Genomic DNA, 22750 nt, shown 5'->3' on the forward strand with positions numbered 1-22750 from the left:
TAAATGGTCTATTCATGCAAGAAGTGTCTCAACCCACGGTCCGTCCTCCTGATGAGCGCGAGTAATTCGGGAAGACATGACTGGAACCCAGGGGGCATGCGTCCTGGTCTGCTTCGGCAGAGAACTTTGGGTATAAGGTAGAATTTCCGCGAAAGAATATGACTAGTCCGTACCCCGTCCATGGAGGAAAGAGGGTTGTTCTAGAATAGGATTCTTTTGTCAAGGTACTTGGGAAAGACGGGACCCGTCACCCATCTTTGTCTATTTCGGTAGGCATTGCCGAGGAAGAGTTTTGTTTAACGAAACAATCTTTAGGTAACCTGAAAAAGGTAGGCCAAGGAAGTGTTTTGTCTAACGAGACAATCTTTGGGTAACCAGAAAGAGGTAAGCCTCCCTCAATAACACCAATGTTTTGTCTTTGAGTAGTGTTCTTCTCTTGCGATCTTGCGAAAAATCTATTAAAAGCTAGGCTAACGAGAAGACAAGTATCGCATAGACCCGTTAAAATTAACGAGAAGACAAGTATCGTTAAACTAAACTAGCAAGACGACAAGTAGTTGTGAACACCCAAAGAAAAACAGAAGTGAGAAGGAGGAGGGGCAACCTTGGAATTGTATTTTGTACCTGGGGGCATGCAAACCCTTTTGGAGTGCAAGAAAAGAGCGGTTATTTACCTGTTTTTTGGGTTAGCCGTGTCGGAGCCGGTTATTTATCTGTTTTTTGGGTTAGCCGTTTCCGAACTTGTATAAAGGAAGGGTGCGGAGCAAAGCGTAGTGGGATGAAGCTCCATAAAAAATAGCGATCTCACAATGAGACAATCTTATCTTATGACTGGTATAACGAGCAGTTTTAGCATAAAGTTCATGCTCGTTAAAAAATAAACGCAAGATCCGAGCAGTTTTAGCACATAGTTCATGCTCGTTAAAAAATAAACATAAGATTGAGCAGTGTTTTGGCGCATTCAAGCTCGTTAAAAAATGAACCCATACCGGTAAATAACTATTGAGTATGTAACCTGATCAACTGTAAAAAGACCTTGGTCGTGTTTCGTGCACCGTCGCCTCCACCGTTCATTTGGCCGATAGTTTACCTCCATATGATTGTTTACCCATTTTGAGGAACAACTGCGAAGAGTGATTTCACCTAGCCATCCTTGTGACACTGCCGTGATTGGAAAATTCCAACCTGTACCTGGAATTAGCTGCTAACCCTGTTCATCACTCGTTCCTCAAAAGACGAGTCTTCTTTAAGCTCTTTTCAACTGACTCGTAAAATATGAAAAGATTGCCGAGTTTTGGCCTTCCAGCTCGTTAAACGACCGGAAGAGCTATCCCTCCTCTAGATTTTAATCTTTTTGGACCTGGGGGATTATTGCACAAAAAGATCGAGCGCTTGTTTTGTTCGGCTCGTTAAAACTATCGAAAACTCATCCCTTCTGTATTGTTTTATACTTTTTCGGACTTAAGGGATTAGATGACGAAAAAGGAATTTTGGAGTTAACTTTATGTACCTTTTCAGTCTCTCTAAAAATGAAAAGGGCCGAGTTTTCCTTGTCGTTAGACTCGTTAAAATCATTAAATAGCGACAAACTTGTCTTTAGACGAGAACGAGTTTCCCTATCGCTAGGCTCGTTAAAACATAGCGATGGGCTTGCCCGAAGGGCAGGTTATAGAACAAGCATATGTTATCCTCCTCAAGCTTGAAAAAAATAAAGAGGTACTGGTCAGCAATGACTGGGGAAAAATTGGGAAAAAATCGAGAAGTCTTTGATGGTAGCAGGTCGCTCTTGAACATGACACTTTTCCTCCGTATCACATCGGGTTGGGTTGTTTCATTCACCGGTCACATCACCATGGTCTTTGCCACACCATCCATACTTGGGGTAATGCTACCGATCCATCGCATCAGTGTCGCCATATGTTCAAGAGAAGTCATTCAGAAAGAGTCAACCAGGTCCCATCCACTGCCATACATTATCCTTCATCCATTCATGACCGCCACCCTGAATCATATGTCACAGATTGTTTTCACCTCCACTAAAATCATTTGCTCCGTTCCGTGTCACTGATGTGGGATTCATTAAGGCCCTCCTTTGACGGATCGCTTCTTGTCGACATTAGCTCATTATCCAAGAAGTTGATCTAGGAACAACCCCTTCAGTACTTTGAAGCTTGCATGCCTCAATGGCAAGTTTCTCACTTCCGGCGACAGGTATACATCAATGACCTTCGACCAGAAGATTTTGCGTGGTGTTCGACGTCAAGTCCTTTATTCACACCACGTGAATTGTACTGCAGTACCTTGAGGGTCATTATCATTATCGGTGATTCCTCTCGCGCTTGTTAACGGTTTTCATCATTGAACGGTAATCAAGCGATGTCTTTCCATGTTCAACTTCAGCGCAGCTCTCACATGGATCAACTTGTACTTAGAGTGAAGATCGAACGAGTTTGAAGACCCCGGATCTAGTTTCATCCATCCGGGCTGCGATAATATATTCAGGAAAATAAAGACATTTGACATGTACATCATTGCAGCAGATGATCATCCTTCTCAAAGGATGATAGTTTCGCCAGAACTATCAGTCTACCATCAGACAATCGTCTGTTCTATGTACCAAAATGTATTTATAAAGCTGAGCATGGGAATGCCCGCCTCAACTAGATCATGAAAGCAAAATGAATCATAATGTATTGTATTGTATCTTATTACAGGTCTCCTCCCAGCAAATAGATGAACTTCGGATTCCCCTGGATAAAGCATTTCACCCGATGAACGGCCTCATACTTTAGGGGGCAACTGTTATAGACATTTTTGTGCCTTGCATCACTGAGCATGAAATGTCAATAATTAAGGGATCCAAAGTCCCTAAACATGTTGTTCCTACCCCTAGAGGAACAAGGCCAGCAAACCACAGCAGTTTACAAAAGTTCTCCACCTGAAAACACTAAAAAACAAGCAAATTCTGGATCATGTCAACTGCTCCACTGAGCATCTGCGCTGAATGTCAAGTGCTCCACTGTGTACCTGCGCTGAATGTCAACTGCAAAGAAGGCCACCTGCGCTGAGCGTACTTGGACAAGTGGCAGACTCATTCCTCAAGGTGTCAATGCCCAGGAAGCTTCCAAAATGACACTTGGATCAGGGAATTCGACTGGTGATGAGTAAGAGGTTCCAAATCTCCAAGTGGAAGCAAGAACCTCCAAGTGGACTCAAGAACTGAAGTGGGAGAGGACACTAGTCAGCTTCATGCCAGCCTCAAGCTGACTCATCCTTTCTCCAAAACTCCTATATATAGAGCTCTCTCATGAGGTCTAGGGAGGCTGGATTGTATTGCAAAGAATTGCTGTTGGTTTGTGGTTGGATCATTGGGTGTTTATGCTTTGAAAGGGGCTGAAGAAGGAATTCCATTCTGCTGGGAAGGAGATGCTGGGTTGGAACCCTATGGGTTGTATCTCTTCCCGAACCTTGTTTATCAATCAATAAAGCTTCTCGGTTCTTTCCTATATGCTGGTGTTTATTGTATGATTTGCATTAGTGTATTTGATTTACTTCTAATCCCGAATCATTTATGAATATGTATATTTGCCTTTGTATTGTGTCCTTCTCTTGTTGCATGTAGCCGTTCTCTTGTCACAGGTAGCTGTTCTCTTGTGATCTTGTGGGTGCAAAAGCGAGGAGGCAAATAGCTGTGGACACACAAAGGGGAGAGGATTTAGATCGAGGGACAACCGGAAGATAACGGTAAGTCTACCAATCTCCTCTCTTTCATATTTCATAAAGGAAGAAACCGAAGTAGCTGCATTCGTTTGTTGCTAAGGCACTATCACGCCTTAGGTGGATAGGATCGTCCTGCATAGGCATTTTTCCCCACAACAGTTAGACATGGAAGCTCCAAAGAGAGACGAATCCAAATTGGTGACCCCAACTATGCATCCTGCTTTCTATGTCCTCCGTTGAGCTATAAGAGCAAGTCAGTGTTTCCATACTCTTAATTTTCAGATTTGATAAGTCCAAAAACTTGCCATGAAATATCTAATTCCACATCATCTAATGAAAAAGAAGAATTTGGTTCTTGCAAAGCACATAAAACCCAATTGGCACAAAGAAATCAAGTGATTAAGGACAAGTAAATCATTGAAATAGAAAAGAACAAGAAAAACATAACAGGGTTAAGGTGACCTTAGTAATGTTTACATGTCAAGAAAGTCAAATAATGACATCACTAGTCAGTTTCATTAGAAGATTTTTACACCATGATTGATAAGGATGATTCCATATTCATTCAGGTTATGAAAGATAGATCATTGAATTGGAGAAAGATCACTTGCAAAAACCTTGACGCAAGATACATCATTCAACAGAAGCTTCTTCTCACGGGAGATGAAAACATCAACTACATTCAGGAAACTTTTAGTGGAATGGATACAAGGAAGAAGTGTCTGACGTATCTCAGAGATTTTGCCTTGGAGATAAAACTGAAAGTTTCTGGTAAAAGTTAAACTTCAGTTAGTTACTTAAAGTTAGTGAGGTCAAGAGTTAATACCCCAAAAGCAGAATTACGAATATGTAGGATGTTAGATAGCCACATAAATTTATGGATAATATACAGAAAAAATGCAAAATGAACTTCGAGCTCATGATAACCTGATGATAACCAGAATGGCGAGTTAAGGAATGTAACATTCAAGAATTAACATTCAAAACTTGAAGACTAGATAGATTACAAAAGTTCTCAGGCAATGATTTTATTGGAGTGTATGACAAATCCAACCTTTAAGTGACAGGATACTACAGAGGCTGTCAAGAAAATCAGCAAGCTTGGAGCAGTTAGACAAGTTGAGAAACTGAAGCTATTGAAGTTGCTTCAAGGTTGGCAATCCTTTAATTGGAGTGGATGACAAATCCAAAACCTGAAGAGACGGGGTATTGTTGAACAATTCTTCTGGAATCTTTTCCAAACGAATATTGGAGGCTAAAACCAAACTCCTCAGTTCTGAACATCTCAAATAATTTGGCAGATCATGAATAGCATTATAGCCCACCGATATTCGTCTGCAATCCCTGGAAACTTTGTCAGTCGGAAAGCTCCGCAACTGTTGACCTGCTGCAAATAAGCATGTTCCCTCCTTTTGGCTATGTCAATTTCGCACAATATTAATCTGCCAGAGCCCCTTCTCAACGGAAGCTAATCCACCGCAGCAGCCCCTCCTTCAATGAAAGTCAATCCGCCGCAGCAGCCCCTTCTCCAATTCCAGTTAAATCTGTAAAACAAATTTGAATGCAAGATATTAAAGGGTTAATTCATGGCTATTATTTTATCCTACAAATTGTCAAAACAATGAGTGGGCGGGCAAGAAACATTACCCACAGCTCCTCCTTCAACAAAAGCCAATCTGCCGCAGCAGCCCCTCCTCCAATTCCACTTAAAGCAAATCCTCTGCAGCTGGCAGAGATAGCGAATATATATAGGCAATCCTCTGTAAATGGCAGAGATGAGGAATGTAGATTTAATCAGATTTCAATACCAATTAACAACATAAAAATGTCAAAAATATATTACATATTAGCAAATAATAATCACTGTACAGTACTGCAAACCAGGATCTAGTTTATTCACCCTTCGCGCAAACCTTTTTTCCAAATCCTTTACGGAGTCTTTCACACAAGGAACTAATTTTTTCCCTTGTCTCTTCCAATACTGCTTAAACTCCATGTCCGATTGCAGATATTCATATAGCAGAACCGTACATGCTGAGGAGTTCAAATATTTAAAAGTTTAACTCTCATGCGTGAAAACCCCAGAGAAAATATGATGAAGATCATTAAAAATTAAACTGAAAACTGTACAGAAAATATAATGAAGATCGTATAAATTTAAATTGTACAACATTGGGGAAAAAAAGAAGAAATACACAGCATCACAAAAAATCATATAAGAGACCAGAGGAAACCTAAAGGAAACTTATAAACAGATATAACAAAACAAAATAGAACAAAATAAAACAGAGAACAGAAAAGAAAAGAGGACGCTGAAAGCAAAGAGACGCAGAAGCTAGTAAACATTTACACGGTCGTGGAGAAGGAGAAAACAGAGGCATTCTGGTTTATTTAGAGGATCTAGTTTATTCACCCTTCTCTCGCTCTCGCCTCTACAATACCATTCTAATGGCCAGGAGGCCTGGCCTTTCATGCCCCATTGCCTCCTGGCGTTTCATGCCCCATTGCCAGATCATCCCTCTCTGTCTTCTAGTAGGTGGGAAAAAAAAAAAATTTCCAGAAAAAGGATTAAACCAACGGCTGAAAACACCCCAATCGGCTAACATAGAATCAATGGCTCACGATCGCACACATCACATTTTAGGGATGTCTTTCTCAGAGGGAACGCCTTACGACGTAATTAGGCCCTCTCTAGTTGATATCGTACCAACTTTATCAAAGATTTTCTTAAAATTCTTCAAGGTAAAGATGTTTATAGTTTATATCTAAATTACCCAAATTAAAAACATAAAATACCCGAAATAAATAAATAAATATTTTTAAGTAATAAAACACTCTTATATATTATATGTACAATCCTACACATTTTATTAACCCTTGCTTATGCATGTCATAGGTGGAGTGAAGAAGTCTTCATTGAAAATAACTCATGGATATTTTCTCTCCATAACCACCAAAAACATATTCTAATTTCATAAAAAAAAATAAAGAATATCTCAATGATATGAGAAATATGTGATATGATAACTTGTATTGGAATTTGAATGATAATGGCTCTCATGCGTATTATACCTCCTTATACTTATGATCGATGCAAGCTTAATGGCTTGAATGCACCACCGGGATTTTTTTGGGGGAAAAAAGATAAAATCAATCCAAATTTTGAATTTTAATCTGCTAAAATTGTGATGAGGAGATAACAAATAATTTATCTAGTCTTTTTTATGTTAAGGAGGCATGGATGTTTATAGATAAAAAAGAAAATAAAGTATTATTTTGCAAGACTTAAAAACAAATTAAATCCATTAATAAGGGGAAGAATCAAGAAATCTAATAACATAATAACATTAATAGTGAAGTAATGGTGAGAATAGTACTTGTATGGTTGGAAGCATTAAAGGAAATGTAAAAACGAATTTTTTTTTGGTATATTTTTCATTTTACCTACTTCAATGTGCTCCAATGTTCTTTGCGCACCATTTTGATTTTTTCTAAATTGTAGATTAGTGTATCTATTAGTTTTTGTTTGTTTGTTTGTTTTTTTCTTTTTTTAATAAAAATATATATTTTATAATAAAATGTATAAACCTAATTCAACGTTTCTTACATATATACACACTAATGGATATCATGAAAGAGTGGGCACAATGAAGGTGGTGAGTTGGTGCTGACACTACTCGACTGCAGAACTTGATTCTGGGATTTTGGGAGCCCTGTATTGGGGTTGGGGGTTCTCCCACTTTCATCTCATGTTCAAAACTATAAAAACTCAGATATTGCAGGACAAGGAATCTTTAAACATGAATTTAAAGGTAGGAGGGGGTCACCCCTCCTTCCAGAATGCTCTTGCTGGTAGATCTTTTCAAGAGGGAGGAAAAATTGGTACAAAAGGAGGATCCTTAGGTTACTCTCAAATGCCTATTTTGGGAGATAAGTGGAAAATGGGGATATGGGGTCAATGTATCCATAAGGCCTCTCAAAACCTAGATTTATCATTCCTACAAGATTTCTAGAAGATCACATGAAACACATGAGAGATCATGTTTTTATATGTAAGTTTATAGGAATTTGGTCGACAAAGAAGGAATTGGAACGTTGGATACAACATAATTGGAAACCAATGGGAGAGGTGTATTTGAGACTGGGATCGAAAGGTTTCTTCACATTCATCTTTTCTAACCTTGAAGATAAAGCTTAGATCTTTGCAAGGGGACCATACTTCTTTAACAATGTGGGCCTCTACATTAGGCACTTAGAAGCTTGTTTCAACCTAGATAAGGAGGAATTCATAGAAGAGTCGATATGGGTAAGATTGTACTCTTTACCAGTATATTTATGGATACCGTAAATTATAGAAGGTATAAGGCAAACACTAGGACATTTTGTTAAGGTCTCAGAGGTCACAAAAAGAGGGAAAAACATGTCATATTCTAGGTTATGTGTGTATATGAACATATCACAACCATTACCAGATTATATTGAGTTGGACTATTAGGGAGATATCTGGAAACAACCTATGGATTATGAGCATGTTCCATTTAGATGTAGGCTATGTCATGAGAATGGTCACTTGATAAGAGAATGCCCACTGAGAAGGAAGGAACAAGGTTTTGGAGGTAAGATGGAAAATGATGGTTTCACCAAGGTCACGCCATGGATACAAAATCATGGGAACCAAGCCTCGTATAACACATTTAAGGGGCTAGAGGAGAAGTATTAATTTTCCACACTGGAGGCTATGGAAGAAGACTCTCATTCTCCTGGTGTATCTCCAAATGACCCTCAAGCCTCCTCTTATACTTTTCCTATTGATGAATCAATGGCCGTGATCTAATCTCTAATCAATGGCTAAGATTAAAACAGGCTTGATCCTTGTCACTTAGAAGCTTCTCACCCATATTTTTATTAATACACATTAATATTTTTATTTTAATAACTCCTCATCTGGGTGAAATTTCTCCAAACGATTTCTGTGTTCTCGAGATCTCATGTGTTCTAGCCCCTCCACAAAATTTCGGGCTAGAGAACATCCGATGCTACTCAAAATCAACACTCCCTCTTAGCGAGGAATGTGCTCTATCAATACTTCCCCATAGAAGCATTACATTGATCCACTGCATCGGTCTTCTATGTTGTTGATACTTGACCTGTTTCCCTTCATCCACTGCACCACTGCTTCTTGTATTGTTTCCCATGACACTGCCACCGCTACATCTGTACTGCAACTACCTCTTAAAATGTTGCCTCATGCTGCCCATAGCACTACCACTGCTAACTGTTGCATTGCAACTCAGTTACTAAGAAGTAAGTAATTGAAACTTCACCCAAACACTGACATGTTGGTCAATATGGATGTCTCATGATGCTGAAACTACCTCTACTTCTAATATGTGATGACCCTCTATTGCTATTGCATTGATGCAAACTTCTCTGTGCCTCTCGCACTGCTACAACATCCACTGTGCTACCTCAGACTTTTGCACTCTAGCTCTGCCACTGTCGCTCCATCACACCTCGCTCCAACCGATACTCGTCATTTTTCTACTATCGTTAATGGCTCCTGTAGTCGTATGTGATCCAAGAGTTTAGGCACCTCAAGGATCTTGACCCTCATTAAGTTCTCTCGACTACAACTCTATGTCACCCCACTTCTTCTCCAAAGGCGCATGAGCACTCATGGCACAATCGTCATCCTCGCCTTCCTTTTCTGCTTTCATTGGAGTAGCCTTCGATTCAGAATCTTCCCCCTTGCCCTTCTTTTGGGGGCACTGAGTGGCATAATGTCCCAATTCCCCATAGTTAAAACATCTGATTCCTTCTTCTTCCTTTTTTGTTGCACTTGTTGTCCTGACGATGCGATAGTTTCATCCTCCTCCTCCTCCTTCTTGACTCGGGCTCCCTTATCGCTACTCCCTATCTTGGCAATCCTCTTGATATCTTCTTGTCGAAGAGCTACCCACATCTCCTCCCAACTAGGGAGAGTTGCTCTGCCCAAGATACTTTAGACAGAGGTCTCCTAATCCTCGTTGACTGCATTCAGGGCAATCCTGACCATGAACTTAGGATCTAGTGTAGACCCCACAGTAATCAACTAGTCATGAATCCCTTGCAACCTGAGAAGGAAGGGATCAATCTATTCTCCCTTTAGCATCTTGTACTATCTCAACTGATTTTCTAATAGCATCTTCCGTCAGACGGAAGATCCCTAATACAAGGTGGTCAGTGCCTCCCACATCTCCATTGTTGTGTTCTTCTTAGAAATGTGTGGTACTACATCATCTTTGATCCGTCTAGGATCATGCACTTGGCCTTAGCCTGGGCCTCATCATATTTATTCAATGGATCAACGTTGACTGGATCAATAACTATCTTTAAGGCATAGTCCTTGATGTGATGTTTGTTTAGGATTGATAGGATCCTGGCCTTCTAGATGACAAAATTGGATGCTCCATCCAATTTGTCCTAGTCCCTCAACCCATTCATTGCCATCTCTACTCAAAAATAGGATTGATTATCTTCTCCCTCTCCTAATGTCAGTCTAACAAGACTTGGATTTGGATTTCTTTGGTGCAAGAAACCCTCTAAGGAACAAGCTCCTCTAGACTCCCTCTGAGTCCTGATTTCCTTCACATAAATCCTCCCGCCAACTGTCGAATCACTTCCTCTCCAATCCTCCTTTGCTGCTGCAACTTGGATCTAGATTTATTTAGCTAGAAATATGTCAAGGCAGTGACTCCCTCTACCTCGGCTCTGTCTCCACAGGCAATGTTCTACACCAACAGAAACAATGTCCCACCAACACCTTTGATTGAATCTGCACTGCTTCCACAGCCCCGGCAACTGATAGAATTGGGCCTCTCAGGCTCTGCGCTAACGTAGTCACTACGTGGGCTCCTCTCTGGCTCTGTGTCACCCTATACAAGCTTGAAATGTTGTTGTAGGAATTGTGTGAGCCTTTGCGTCACTCCTCTGGCTCTACATCACCCCTACAACTTCTCCTTTTCCTCTGAAACAATGTGGTCACTCAGGACAGTTTCTTCTCTGTAGCAATGCCTCTAGATTTCTTGATTGGTGTCCTCGTTTCCTATGATCTGCACTGCTCTAATACCATGTGATAATTTCTTAATTTACACATAATAAATCCTACTACAATCACTGGTTTGTCATCTCTTACTTGTTCTTTACATTCAAAAAGTTATTTAATTATTTAAACAATGATGAAAACAGTATCGCAGAATACACATACATGTAAATCATGAACTGAAATAAAACTAAGACAATCACACAAGGGACACCGTTATTTTTGGACAATCGTCCTTAGAAAAATCCAATTCGGGAAAACCGATGTAGCATGTAGAGGTTTTGTATTATTAAGCAGATTTATGAATACAACTAGGGTGCCAAATCTGGCTCACCCAACAGAGAATAAACCTGGTAGAAGTACCTCTATCCGGAGATAGATATTTTGACAATTCCAGCAACTGGATGATCAAACCCCACAAATGACAATTGTTATTCCGAGTGCTGGGCAATGATGGTTGCTCCAAGCTCTGCGTTGGAACTGTGTCACCTCCTCTAGGACTTGTGACACCCTCCCAATGAGCCTCCCTTGCTCAAAAGTCAATATGTTGAACTATTGCTCTCCCTACCCCACAGAAAACCCCAGTGCTGCCTCTAAGGGTCTACTTCAGCCCCTATAGCTTTTGTATCTCCCTCTCTTGAGCTGTGTTATCTCTCATGTTGCTGCTTTACCTCTTTGCTATGTATCCTCAGCCTTGGACTAAAGTCCCTTTGCAGAACTGCCCCTCTCATTGCAACTCAGATCACTTAGCTCGACTTTCTCAACAAACCACGCCCCTGAAAAATCGAACTCCTTGATCTCTTGGTGTATCTTCAACTCACCCTCAAACCTCCTCTTATACTTTTCCTATGGATGAATCAACTACCATGATCTAATCTCTAATCAACATTTAATATTAAAATAGGATTGATCCTCGTCACTTAGAAGCTTCTCACCCATAATTTTTTTTTTTTCTAAGTTATGCTAATTCTATTACTGAAAAAATATCGTTCACTGAGGCCTTTGTTGGAAATAATACTGAGAGGGGGGGTGAATCAGTATTATCAGATTAATCAAACTTTTTAAATGCTCAAAAACATATACGCTACTTCAGTTAAGTGAACCAGCGTGTACACGCTACTGTGACGAAGTAAAACAGCGTATAAGAAGAAAACTCACAATTTAGTTAGCTTATTCTTCAATTAAGTGCATCAGGACATTATTCACCACATTAACAGTAAACATGTGCAGTATAACAGAACAGATAAAAAGCCACACACATGAACACCAAGATATAAGGTGGAAACCCAATGTGGGTGAAAACCACCTGCTGCAAGTTGTCTCTATCTTTCTTTAATATGAAACTTCAGTTTACAATCTTTTGTACTGGTGCAGCCTTATACCAGTACGCAGGCTACAACCTGCAGAAGGCTACAACCTTCTCTCGTTCTCCAAACTTCCTTGGAAGGGAGCTCCAACCCCCTTTGCTCTTGTACTAGCCAAGATACTAGTACGTAGGTGCTGACCTACAATCTTCCTTCTTTCAGATATCACTTTTCATACATTTTCAGACTTGGATATTCCTGAAGCACAACATTACAATCTGAAGACCACAAATCATTCAATTTCCACAACAGATCATTGAAGCATAAAACAACCAAACTTTGAATCACTGAACCACTGAACCCTGTCAATCACCAGTTACCAGAACACAGAGCAGACTACAGAACTCTGCAATAACAGTCAGACCCCACTGTAAACCCAAAATCAAGCTTCAAAAGATATACGCTACTTCAATGAGCAAAACCCGCGTATACACGCGCTTTTACCGAAGCCAACCTGCGTACAGATCTAAAAATAAACTTTCTCAATTTGCAGCTGTACCAGACATTAGTTAGATCCGAAACGTAACATTGCGACAATATGCAGATCTAGAAATACGCATAATCAACCATATCATGATAGTGCATTTCAAACCATTAGATCCCGATCTATCCTTAGATCTAGTCTTCCATCAACCGATGTGATCTCTCCTTGGCTTAGATCAAGCAACCCAGAACCTGCATATCAGATCTCTTTCTCTCTTAGATATTCAAGCCTTGTCGAAAGATGATTTTGCCTAATGATCTTCTTCTCCTTATATAGTCTTAGGCCTAGTTCAATACCAAGAGCCAAAACCATAGTAACACAATACCATCAACTTCAAAACTAGGGATCGACACGCCCGTCGAGACACAATGGTCCGAAATCATAGGCACAACTTCCAAGGACTAACCACCATGGACCAAAGATACTTTTCCACATACACGCGCTTTTTCTGAAACCAACTTGCGTGTACACGCGACTTGGGCTTAACGAACATGCGTATATGAACTTCCTTGGCATGCTGTACTAAGATCTGTCTTCTGATTAAGTTGCCATCACCTGTACCAACCTCTGAGCACCTGTACCATCCTCTGAGTGAGTTGCCATCAAGGACAACACTTGAATCATAATGCCAACAATCTCCCCCTTTGGACTTGATGGCAATCACCACACCAAGTCATTCTCCCCCTTTGACATCAAGGGCAAAGGGCTGTGCTCCCCCTGAGGACATGCTGATATCTCTGTTTGGCTGTGCTGACTTGTGCTCCCCCTGACCGAAGGCCAGATCTGCAAAAGATGTTTTTCAACAAGAACCAAGACTTATACACCATAAGGGACCTTCCTATCACCAAAAGACTCAATACATACATCCATACTCCCTACCAAGAGGGGACATAACAGAAACAACCAATTATATTACAGCATTCATCCCAGGCATAGTGGGGAAACCAACAAAGGCCGTTACATGACCTTGATACCATAAAAGAGATATGACAAGAGAGATACATGACATAGAGACAACAGATCTAGACCAAGACTTAGGAAAGGCACCAGCAGCATCTGATAAACATCTTGTTAGATCAGCAACCAGAATTTCTTTCTGAGCTCCTTCTCCTGAAACCAACAACCAAAACATCTGAATGCCAACAATGCTTTATGAGACTTTTAAGCTGCTCCCCCTGAACCTGTGCCTGTTGCACTCCCTGAAACTGTGCCTGAAGAATTCTGACATTCCCATTGCTGTTCAGAACTTCAGAGTTTTCCCTTGCTGTTCAGAACTTCATATACGCGGTTTATCCTGTATAAAACAGCGTATGTACGCGGATATTCTTTCTGCAACAAGCGTCCAGCATACACGCGACTTACCCATCATGAATCCGCGTATATACGCGTATATCCCTTCCGTAACCTGCGTATACCAACTTTTTAAACAAACTTCAACAACAGGATGAAGCATCAACTACTCCCAGCTTTTGTCTGAGATATTCAAAAGTTTCCCTGGGCAGTGGCTTTGTGAGAATATCAGCAACTTGCTCCTTAGAAGGAACATACTCCAACTTGACCTTCTGCTCAAGCACTTGTTCCCGAAGAAAATGGTACTTGATTGGTATGTGCTTGGTCTTTGAGTGCATGACTGGATTCTTTGAAATGCTGATTGCACTTGTATTATCACATAAGATAGAGACAGGTGGAGTGCAAGTGATTTGAAAGTCTTGCAAGGTCTGCATCATCCAAAGAAGTTGTGTGCAACAAGATGCTGCAGCCACATATTCTGCTTCAGCTGTAGATAAGGCAATCGAACTTTGTTTCTTGCTGAACCAAGATACTAATCTGGAACCCATGAAGAAAGCACCTCCACTTGTGCTTTTCCTATCATCCACACTTCCAGCCCAATCTGCATCTGTGTAAGCATGAAGAGTGAGATCTGTATTTCTAGGATACCATAAGCCATAGTTTTGGGTCCCTTGAAGATATTTGAAGATTCTTTTGACTGCCTGAAGATGAGTTTCCTTTGGGTTGGCTTGAAATCTTCCAACCATTCCTACTGCATGTGTAATATCTGGTCGAGTACCTGTCAAATAAAGCAAACTCCCAATCATGGATCTATAAGTGGGTTGGTGGACTGCTGCTGATTCATCATTTGCACTGAGGCTGCATCCTGTAACCATGGGTGTACATACTGGCTTTGACTCTTCCATGCCATACTTCTTCAAGATCTGCTTGAGGTATTTGGTTTGAGACAAGAAGATACCTCCTTCATTTTGTTGGATTTGCAATCCAAGAAAATATGTCAATTCTCCAAGAAGTGACATTTCGAATTCTTTCTGCATAACCAAGGCAAAGTTTTGACTCATAGTCTCTTCATTGCTGCCAAAAATAATATCATCTACATAAACAACAAGAATTAGCAATTTGTTATTTTCAACTTTTATATAGAGATTGCTATCTGCTGATCCTTTTGAAAAGCCTTGTTGGTGAAGATATTTGTCCAACCGATAGTACCAAGCCCTTGGAGCTTGTTTGAGCCCATAGAGTGCCTTTTTCAATCTGCATACAAGGTTTGGATCATTTCCAAGAATGAACCCATCTGGCTGCTCAATATATACTTCTTCTTCTAAGTCTCCATTCAGGAAGGCTGATTTCACGTCCATTTGAAATACCTTGAAGTTTTGAAAGCTTGAGAGAGCAAGGAACATTCGGATGGCCTCTAGTCTTGCCACAGGAGCAAAGGTCTCTTCAAAATCTATTCCTTCTTGCTGTGCATACCCTTTACAAACAAGTCTGGCCTTGTTTCTAATTACTTCTCCATTTTCATTTAACTTATTCTTGAAGACCCATTTTGTTCCTATTACATTCTTATCTTTTGGTCTAGGAACTAATTCCCAAGTGTTGTTCCTTTCGATTTGCTCAAGTTCTTCATCCATTGCTTTGACCCAACATTCATCTTTGCATGCTTCTTTCACATTTTGTGGTTCAATGGAGGAGAGTAGAGCCAAGTAGCTTGAAGCTTCTGCAAGTGTCCTTCTTGTTTGTACTCCTGCTTCTTTCTGCCCCACAATCTGAGTTTCTGGATGATTCTTTTGGACATATCTGGATGGAGTCTTCTCTTCTATTCTTGTCTGCTCCTCTGGTTCTTCTTGAGATTCTTCTTCTTCTTGAGGTTCTTCTTCTTCATCATTTCGCCTTTGAGAGTAACCTTCATCTTCTTCAATGTCTTCATGATGAACTTGCCTAGGAATATATCCCTTCTCATCAACCACTATATCAATACTGTCAACAATTCTGCCAAGTCTTTTATTGTAGCACTTGTATGCTTTGCTATGTGGAGAATAACCAAGAAGAATGCCCTCATCTGCTCTAGGTTCAAGTTTGCCAAGTTGCTCATCAGTATTCTTAATATAACATTTGCTCCCAAAGATTTTGAAATGCTTCACGGAAGGAGTTTTACCACTCCAAAGCTCATGAGGTGTTTGAGTGCTGTTTACTCGGACATTTGTTTTGTTAAGAATGATAACAGCAGCATGTGCAGCTTCACCCCAGAAGGTTGCAGGAGTACCTGATTCATCAGCATAGCACGAGCCATTTGTTGGATAGTTCTGTTCATTCTTTCCACAACCCCATTTTGCTGAGGAGTTCTAGCTGTAGAGAATTCTCTTCTTATCCCATGTTCATCGCAGAAATCGAAAAATTCATTTGATGTGAACTCCCCACCTCTGTCAGATCTGAGGCACTTAATTTTGTGTCCTGATTCATTTTCAGCCAATGCTTTGAAGGATTTGAATTTTTCGAATGCTTCATCTTTGTGCTTCATAAGCCCTAACCAAACAAACCTTGAGAAATCATCAATGAATAATATCAGATATTCTTCTCCTCGAGGTGTCCTTTTCCTAAATGGACCACATACATCTGTATGGACTAGCTCAAGAGGCAAGCTAGCTGATCCTTCCTTTTCTGGAAAGTTAGTTCTAGTTTGCTTTCCAAACTGACAAGATTTGCATATAGTGTTGTCTGGAATTTTGATATCTGGAAGATCGCGAACTGCCTGATATTTGCATGCTTTTCTTATTTGTGAGAAGCTTAGATGTCCCAACCTTCGATGCCATAACCAGTGCTCTTCATCCTTGCTAAGATAGCATTGTTGTTGTCCTTCTTCAAATATGTACAGATTATTTGGAGTTCTTTTGCCTTTGAGAACTGTTTTACCTGTATCAAGATCACGAACAAGACATCCATTCGATCTGAAAATAACCTCGGTTTTTTGATCACACATCTGACTGACACTTAGAAGATTATGCTTCAATCCATCAACATACAAAACATTTCCAGCCTTGACCTTTTCTTTCAAAGGAGCAATACCTTTTCCTTTTATAGTTGCAGGAGTATCATTTCCAAAAGAAACTTTCTTTCCCTTTTCTAAAGTAGAATAAGATTCAAGTTTTTCTTTATCACCTGTCATATGTTTCGAACATCCACTGTCAATGTACCATAGATTTTCTTGTCCTTCTGCATAAAACGCTATCCCACATCTTTCTGTCTGAGGTTCTTTTATTCTCCATTTTTTGGTGCTCGTGGTTTGTTCCTTTTTCTCCTGAAACCTGCTCCTGCATTCAGATTCTTTATGACCAAAATTATTGCAAATAGAACATTCAACTTCATTTTCAAGAACCGAAAAGTTGTTATAGGTCCTCTTTGTAATTCCTGTCATACTTCTTTGTTTTTGAGCTTCCCTAGTCATGATTGTTTTATATGCAACACATTGAGCTGCTTTGTGACCAAAGTTATGGCAAGAAAAGCATTGTCCATTGAGGAAGCTTCTGCGGTTATTGAATCTACCAGCCAACTGATTGCAATTTCTATTTTCATCTATTCTTGTGCCAAACTGAGAAGATTTTACCTGTGGTTGGTTGTAGCTTTTGTTCACCCTTAAGAAAGATTGTCCCTGATAGTTTCTGTTTGTAATTCGTCCCTGCTTTACCTGATTATCTTCATTGTTCTTCTGCTCATTTCTTCTTGCTGCATCAAGATAACTCTTTGAGGTGGATGCTTGAGAGGTTTCTCCATTATAGCCCAAACCTGTCTTGTTTAGAGGAGACCGCTGCACATTGATAATCTCATCCAAAGTTTCAGATCCTTTGACAAACTTAAGATTAATAGCTTTTGTTTTCTCAATTTCTTTTCTGAGACCAACAATTTCACCTTCTAGTTTTTCAAGATGTTTTTCCTTTTCATCAATTTGAAATTGCAAAGTATCAATGATCACACTCTTTTCTTCTATGCATCTCTTGAGTCTAGTAATTTCATTATAGAGATTATCCACATCTACAGCATCCTCATAATCATCATCTTCAAATGCCATTAATAGCTTATATTTATTACCTTGTTCATCTTCATCACTGTTTGATAAGCCATCACTATCTTCATGGGTGTAGTAGCTTTTCTTATTTGCACTTTGTTTCTTATTCCATCTAGCAGGTTCTTTTCCTTTATCCTTATTAGGACATTTTGCAGCATAATGACCTACTCTTCCACAAGCAAAGCATTTGAAAGGTAGCTTACCTCTGAACCTTCCAGCACCCCTTTGAAGATTTCTGACAAAATTTGATTCTTCTTCCTCTTCTTCTGGAACATGGCTTGCTTCATAGTAATCTTCTTTTCTTGATGCCTTAAAAGCAGCTTCCCTTCTGTCTGATGGACCTCCCTTTCTCATTTCATAAGCAGTTAGAATTCCATGTAGCTGAGACATAGTGAGAACTTTGAGATTTTCCTTTTCTTCTATTGCAGATACTTTGGATTCAAACTTGGGGGATAATGATCTTAGAATCTTTTGAACTACTATAGTCTCTTTTATTTCTTCACCCAAATTTTTCATACAATTAACAATCTCATCTACCCGAAGAAAATAATTAGCCACACTTTCATCATTATACATCTTGAGGGTCTCATATTGAATCCTGAGAGTTTGAAGTTTAGCTTGCTTTACCTGTTCATCTCCTTCATAGCTAGTGATCATTTTGTCCCATATCTCTTTTGCTGATTTGAAGTGCATGACCTTCATGAATTCTGTTTGAGATATACTTCCTAGTAGAGTACTGACTGCTTTTGCATTTGTTTCATATGCCTTTTTCTCAGCTGGATCTGTAGGAGTAGCTGAAGGAAAAGCATAGCCTGTTTCTACAATGTCCCAAACTTCTGTACCAAGAGATTGAAGATATGCAGTAACTCTTACCTTCCAATAATTGAAATTTGTTCCATCAAAAACCGGTGGCCTGATTGATGCTTCTTTCTCGTAATTGCTCATGATGAATGATCTTCCTTCAAGCGATCAAGCTTCTCTGAAGGACCTGCTCTGATACCAATTGTTGGAAATAATACTGAGAGGGGGGGTGAATCAGTATTATCAGATTAATCAAACTTTTTAAATGCTCAGAAACATATACGCTACTTCAGTTAAGTGAACCAGCGTGTACACACTACTGTGATGAAGTAAAACAACGTATAAGAAGAAAACTCACAATTTAGTTAGCTTATTCTTCAATTAAGTGCATCAGGACATTATTCACCACATTAACAGTAAACATGTGCAGTATAACAGAACAGATAAAAAGCCACACACATGAACACCAAGATATAAGGTGGAAACCCAATGTGGGTGAAAACCACCTGCTGCAAGTTGTCTCTATCTTTCTTTAATATGAAACTTCAGTTTACAATCTTTTGTACTGGTGCAGCCTTATACCAGTACGCAGGCTACAACCTGCAGAAGGCTACAACCTTCTCTCGTTCTCCAAACTTCCTTGGAAGGGAGCTCCAACCCCCTTTGCTCTTGTACTAGCCAAGATACTAGTACGTAGGTGCTGACCTACAATCTTCCTTCTTTCAGATATCACTTTTCATACATTTTCAGACTTGGATATTCCTAAAGCACAACATTACAATCTGAAGACCACAAATCATTCAATTTCCACAACAGATCATTGAAGCATAAAACAACCAAACTTTGAATCACTGAACCACTGAACCCTGTCAATCACCAGTTACCAGAACACAGAGCAGACTACAGAACTCTGCAATAACAGTCAGACCCCACTGTAAACCCAAAATCAAGCTTCAAAAGATATACGCTACTTCAATGAGCAAAACCCGCGTATACACGCGCTTTTACCGAAGCCAACCTGCGTACAGATCTAAAAATAAACTTTCTCAATTTGCAGCTGTACCAGACATTAGTTAGATCCGAAACGTAACATTGCGACAATATGCAGATCTAGAAATACGCATAATCAACCATATCATGATAGTGCATTTCAAACCATTAGATCTCGATCTATCCTTAGATCTAGTCTTCCATCAACCGATGTGATCTCTCCTTGGCTTAGATCAAGCAACCCAGAACCTGCATATCAGATCTCTTTCTCTCTTAGATATTCAAGCCTTGTCGAAAGATGATTTTGCCTAATGATCTTCTTCTCCTTATATAGTCTTAGGCCTAGTTCAATACCAAGAGCCAAAACCATAGTAACACAATACCATCAACTTCAAAACTAGGGATCGACACGCCCGTCGAGACACAATGGTCCGAAATCATAGGCACAACTTCCAAGGACTAACCACCATGGACCAAAGATACTTTTCCACATACACGCGCTTTTTCTGAAACCAACTTGCATGTACACGCGACTTGGGCTTAACGAACATGCGTATATGAACTTCCTTGGCATGCTGTACTAAGATCTGTCTTCTGATTAAGTTGCCATCACCTGTACCAACCTCTGAGCACCTGTACCATCCTCTGAGTGAGTTGCCATCAAGGACAACACTTGAATCATAATGCCAACAGCCTTAGCCTGTACCTATCCATGCCTGAGTAATGGCAAAAAACAGTAGAGTCTAGATCTAGACTGCCCAAGAAGGGAAACCAGTCCGTAGCAAAAGTAATTTCAAAAAATTAGCTTGCTGCCCACGCAGGGGAAACCAGCAAAGCGCACAGTTTGTTCTCAGTTTTCATAATGAAACAAAATCCAGCTGAAGAGCCTAAAACCTACATTTTTTTCCCCAGAACCTCATTGAAACAAAAAACTAAAAAGCAAAGTTCCAGAAACCTGAGAGAAGAGACACGTGGCATGCTGAGTGGCAGACAAGTGGCAGACTGTGCGGCGGACATGCGGCAATCAAAGTGGTTGACTAGGAGCAAGGCGGAGACAACGGGTGTTCCTCCATGATGAAACACCTGTACTCCTCCATGTCGCCACCTGCCTGATGCGAGGTCTCCGTGTTGCCTGCCTGCTGCTCCGGGTGTTCTTCCTCGATGAAACAACAATAAGGGTCCATTACCTCGTCTGCATGTTGGCCCTTGTACATCTCCTTCCCTGCACGTCTCGTCTCCTGCTCAGTGTTCCACTTCCCTGCCTCTTGGATGCTTGTCTGAGCCATGTCTGGTTCGGCTTTGGTGTGGCTGCATCCTTTTGTGGTGCGTCCACCACCCGCAATGTCCTGTCCCTCAATTACTCTGGTGCTACCATCACCCATTGTGCCCTGCTCCGCAATTTCTCTGGTGCGACCACCAACCTCTGTGGCCTATCCCTCAATGACCTGCTCCGCCTCATGAAAGAAAATGGAGATAGTTTCGTGATGATGGGCCTGTTCAGGGTAGAGCGGAAAGTGAATTGAGCATTCTGGGGTTGCAGCTGTGGATGGGATGGAGTGCCTCTGGGAGACGAAACAAAAATGGACGGAAAGCTACTGGGAGGCGAGGCCGGGGGCACCGAATGGAGGCGGCCTCTTCCACTACGGGTATTTGGATAACGCCCGGGAGCCTACTCGGCCAGGGATGAAGTGGTTTCCGAAATAGGAGAATGCTGGGGGCGACTCAGGCTTCCTCTGCTTCCGCCCCTACGGCTGCGCATACGGTGTCGCATTCTTGGCATGTTGTCTACAGGAGTATGAGAATTCCTTCCGAAATTGGGCACAGTGTGGTGCAGAGACGCAATTGAACTTACAGACTTCTCAGCGGAGGGATTAACAGCAAGGGCCGAACGGAAGACAAAATGGCAATCCAGGCTCTGGGTGAAGTGAATTCCGGGGCTGAAATCAATGCAGCATAAGAGGTGGAATCGTCTCCTGGTGATTGTGCGGGAGCTAGGTGCTGCAGTGGCAGAGGTTGATGGACAGATGTAGAGGTGAAATTCTCCTGAGGATTCATGTTTGCAACGAGCCGAAGTGGGTGACAGTTAACAGGTTGGAGACGGCGCCCACTTAAAGTGCATTTATGGTTGTTGTGAATGTTGATTTTAGACCACTATGCCAGTCTACGGAAGGCCATGTGGTCTAGCCACATGCCAACCCAATATACTGCCACCTCACTATCCTTGTTGATCACCCGCATCTGAGACTTACCCATAATTCTATTAATACACATTAATATTTTTATTTCTTAAGTTTAGACTTAATAACTCATTAAAAATATTAATTATTTTAATAACTCCTCATTCGGATGGAATTTCTCCAAATGATTTATGGGTTCTGGATATATCTTGTGTTCTAGCCCCTCCACAAAATTTTGAAGCTAGAGCACATCCAATGCTACCCAAAATCAACAATAGGGACATTACACAGCTTGAAGGGGAGCACCCTATAAATGAATATTCCCCATGGATAGGTGAAAGTAGCCTTGTCTTGATCCTTAGGTTTGATTCGTATCTGGTCATAACGAGTGAATTCATCAAGGAAGGAGAAGTGATTTTTACCCACAAGGTTGTCCAATACCTGATTGATAAACATGAGGGAGGAATAATATTTGAGTTTGGATTTGTTTAATTCTCTATAGTCCACACAAATCTGCCATCTACCATCTTTCTTTGGGAAAACTACCAAAGGGGATACCCATTGTCTATCGGAAATAGGGTAGATAAAATCAACGTCTAGCTAGATTTTCTGAAGTTCCTCTTTTATAATTTCCTGGAGCATGGGATTCAATCGTTTCTGGGGTTTTTGAATAGGTCTATCCCCCTCCTAAATATAGATGTGGTGAATACAAGTCTGAAGAGGTATACCTCTCATGTCCTCGTAACTCCAAGCAATTTCACCAAGATGGTATTGCAAGATTTT

The 22750-nt window shown here is 40.6% G+C and overlaps 1 long non-coding RNA gene across 2 annotated transcripts; it reads right to left on the minus strand.

The window, feature by feature from the left end:
* Positions 1-4669: 4669 nt before the first annotated feature.
* Positions 4670-5867, minus strand: LOC149188477 (uncharacterized). Of its 2 annotated transcripts, none has more exons than XR_016256291.1 (3): positions 5634-5867; positions 5368-5480; positions 4670-5264 (listed from the first exon to the last, which is right to left on the minus strand). It is a non-coding gene; the product is annotated as an uncharacterized LOC149188477 (long non-coding RNA). The 2 variants fall into 2 exon arrangements; XR_016256292.1 differs by having other exon boundaries at positions 5621-5867.
* Positions 5868-22750: the final 16883 nt, after the last annotated feature.

The sequence above is a fragment of the Pinus tabuliformis genome, chromosome 3_1 (assembly GCF_031772625.1).
Source record: "Pinus tabuliformis cultivar Carrire ecotype Pingquan chromosome 3_1, CPIR1, whole genome shotgun sequence".
NCBI classification, from domain to species: Eukaryota; Viridiplantae; Streptophyta; class Pinopsida; order Pinales; family Pinaceae; genus Pinus; species Pinus tabuliformis.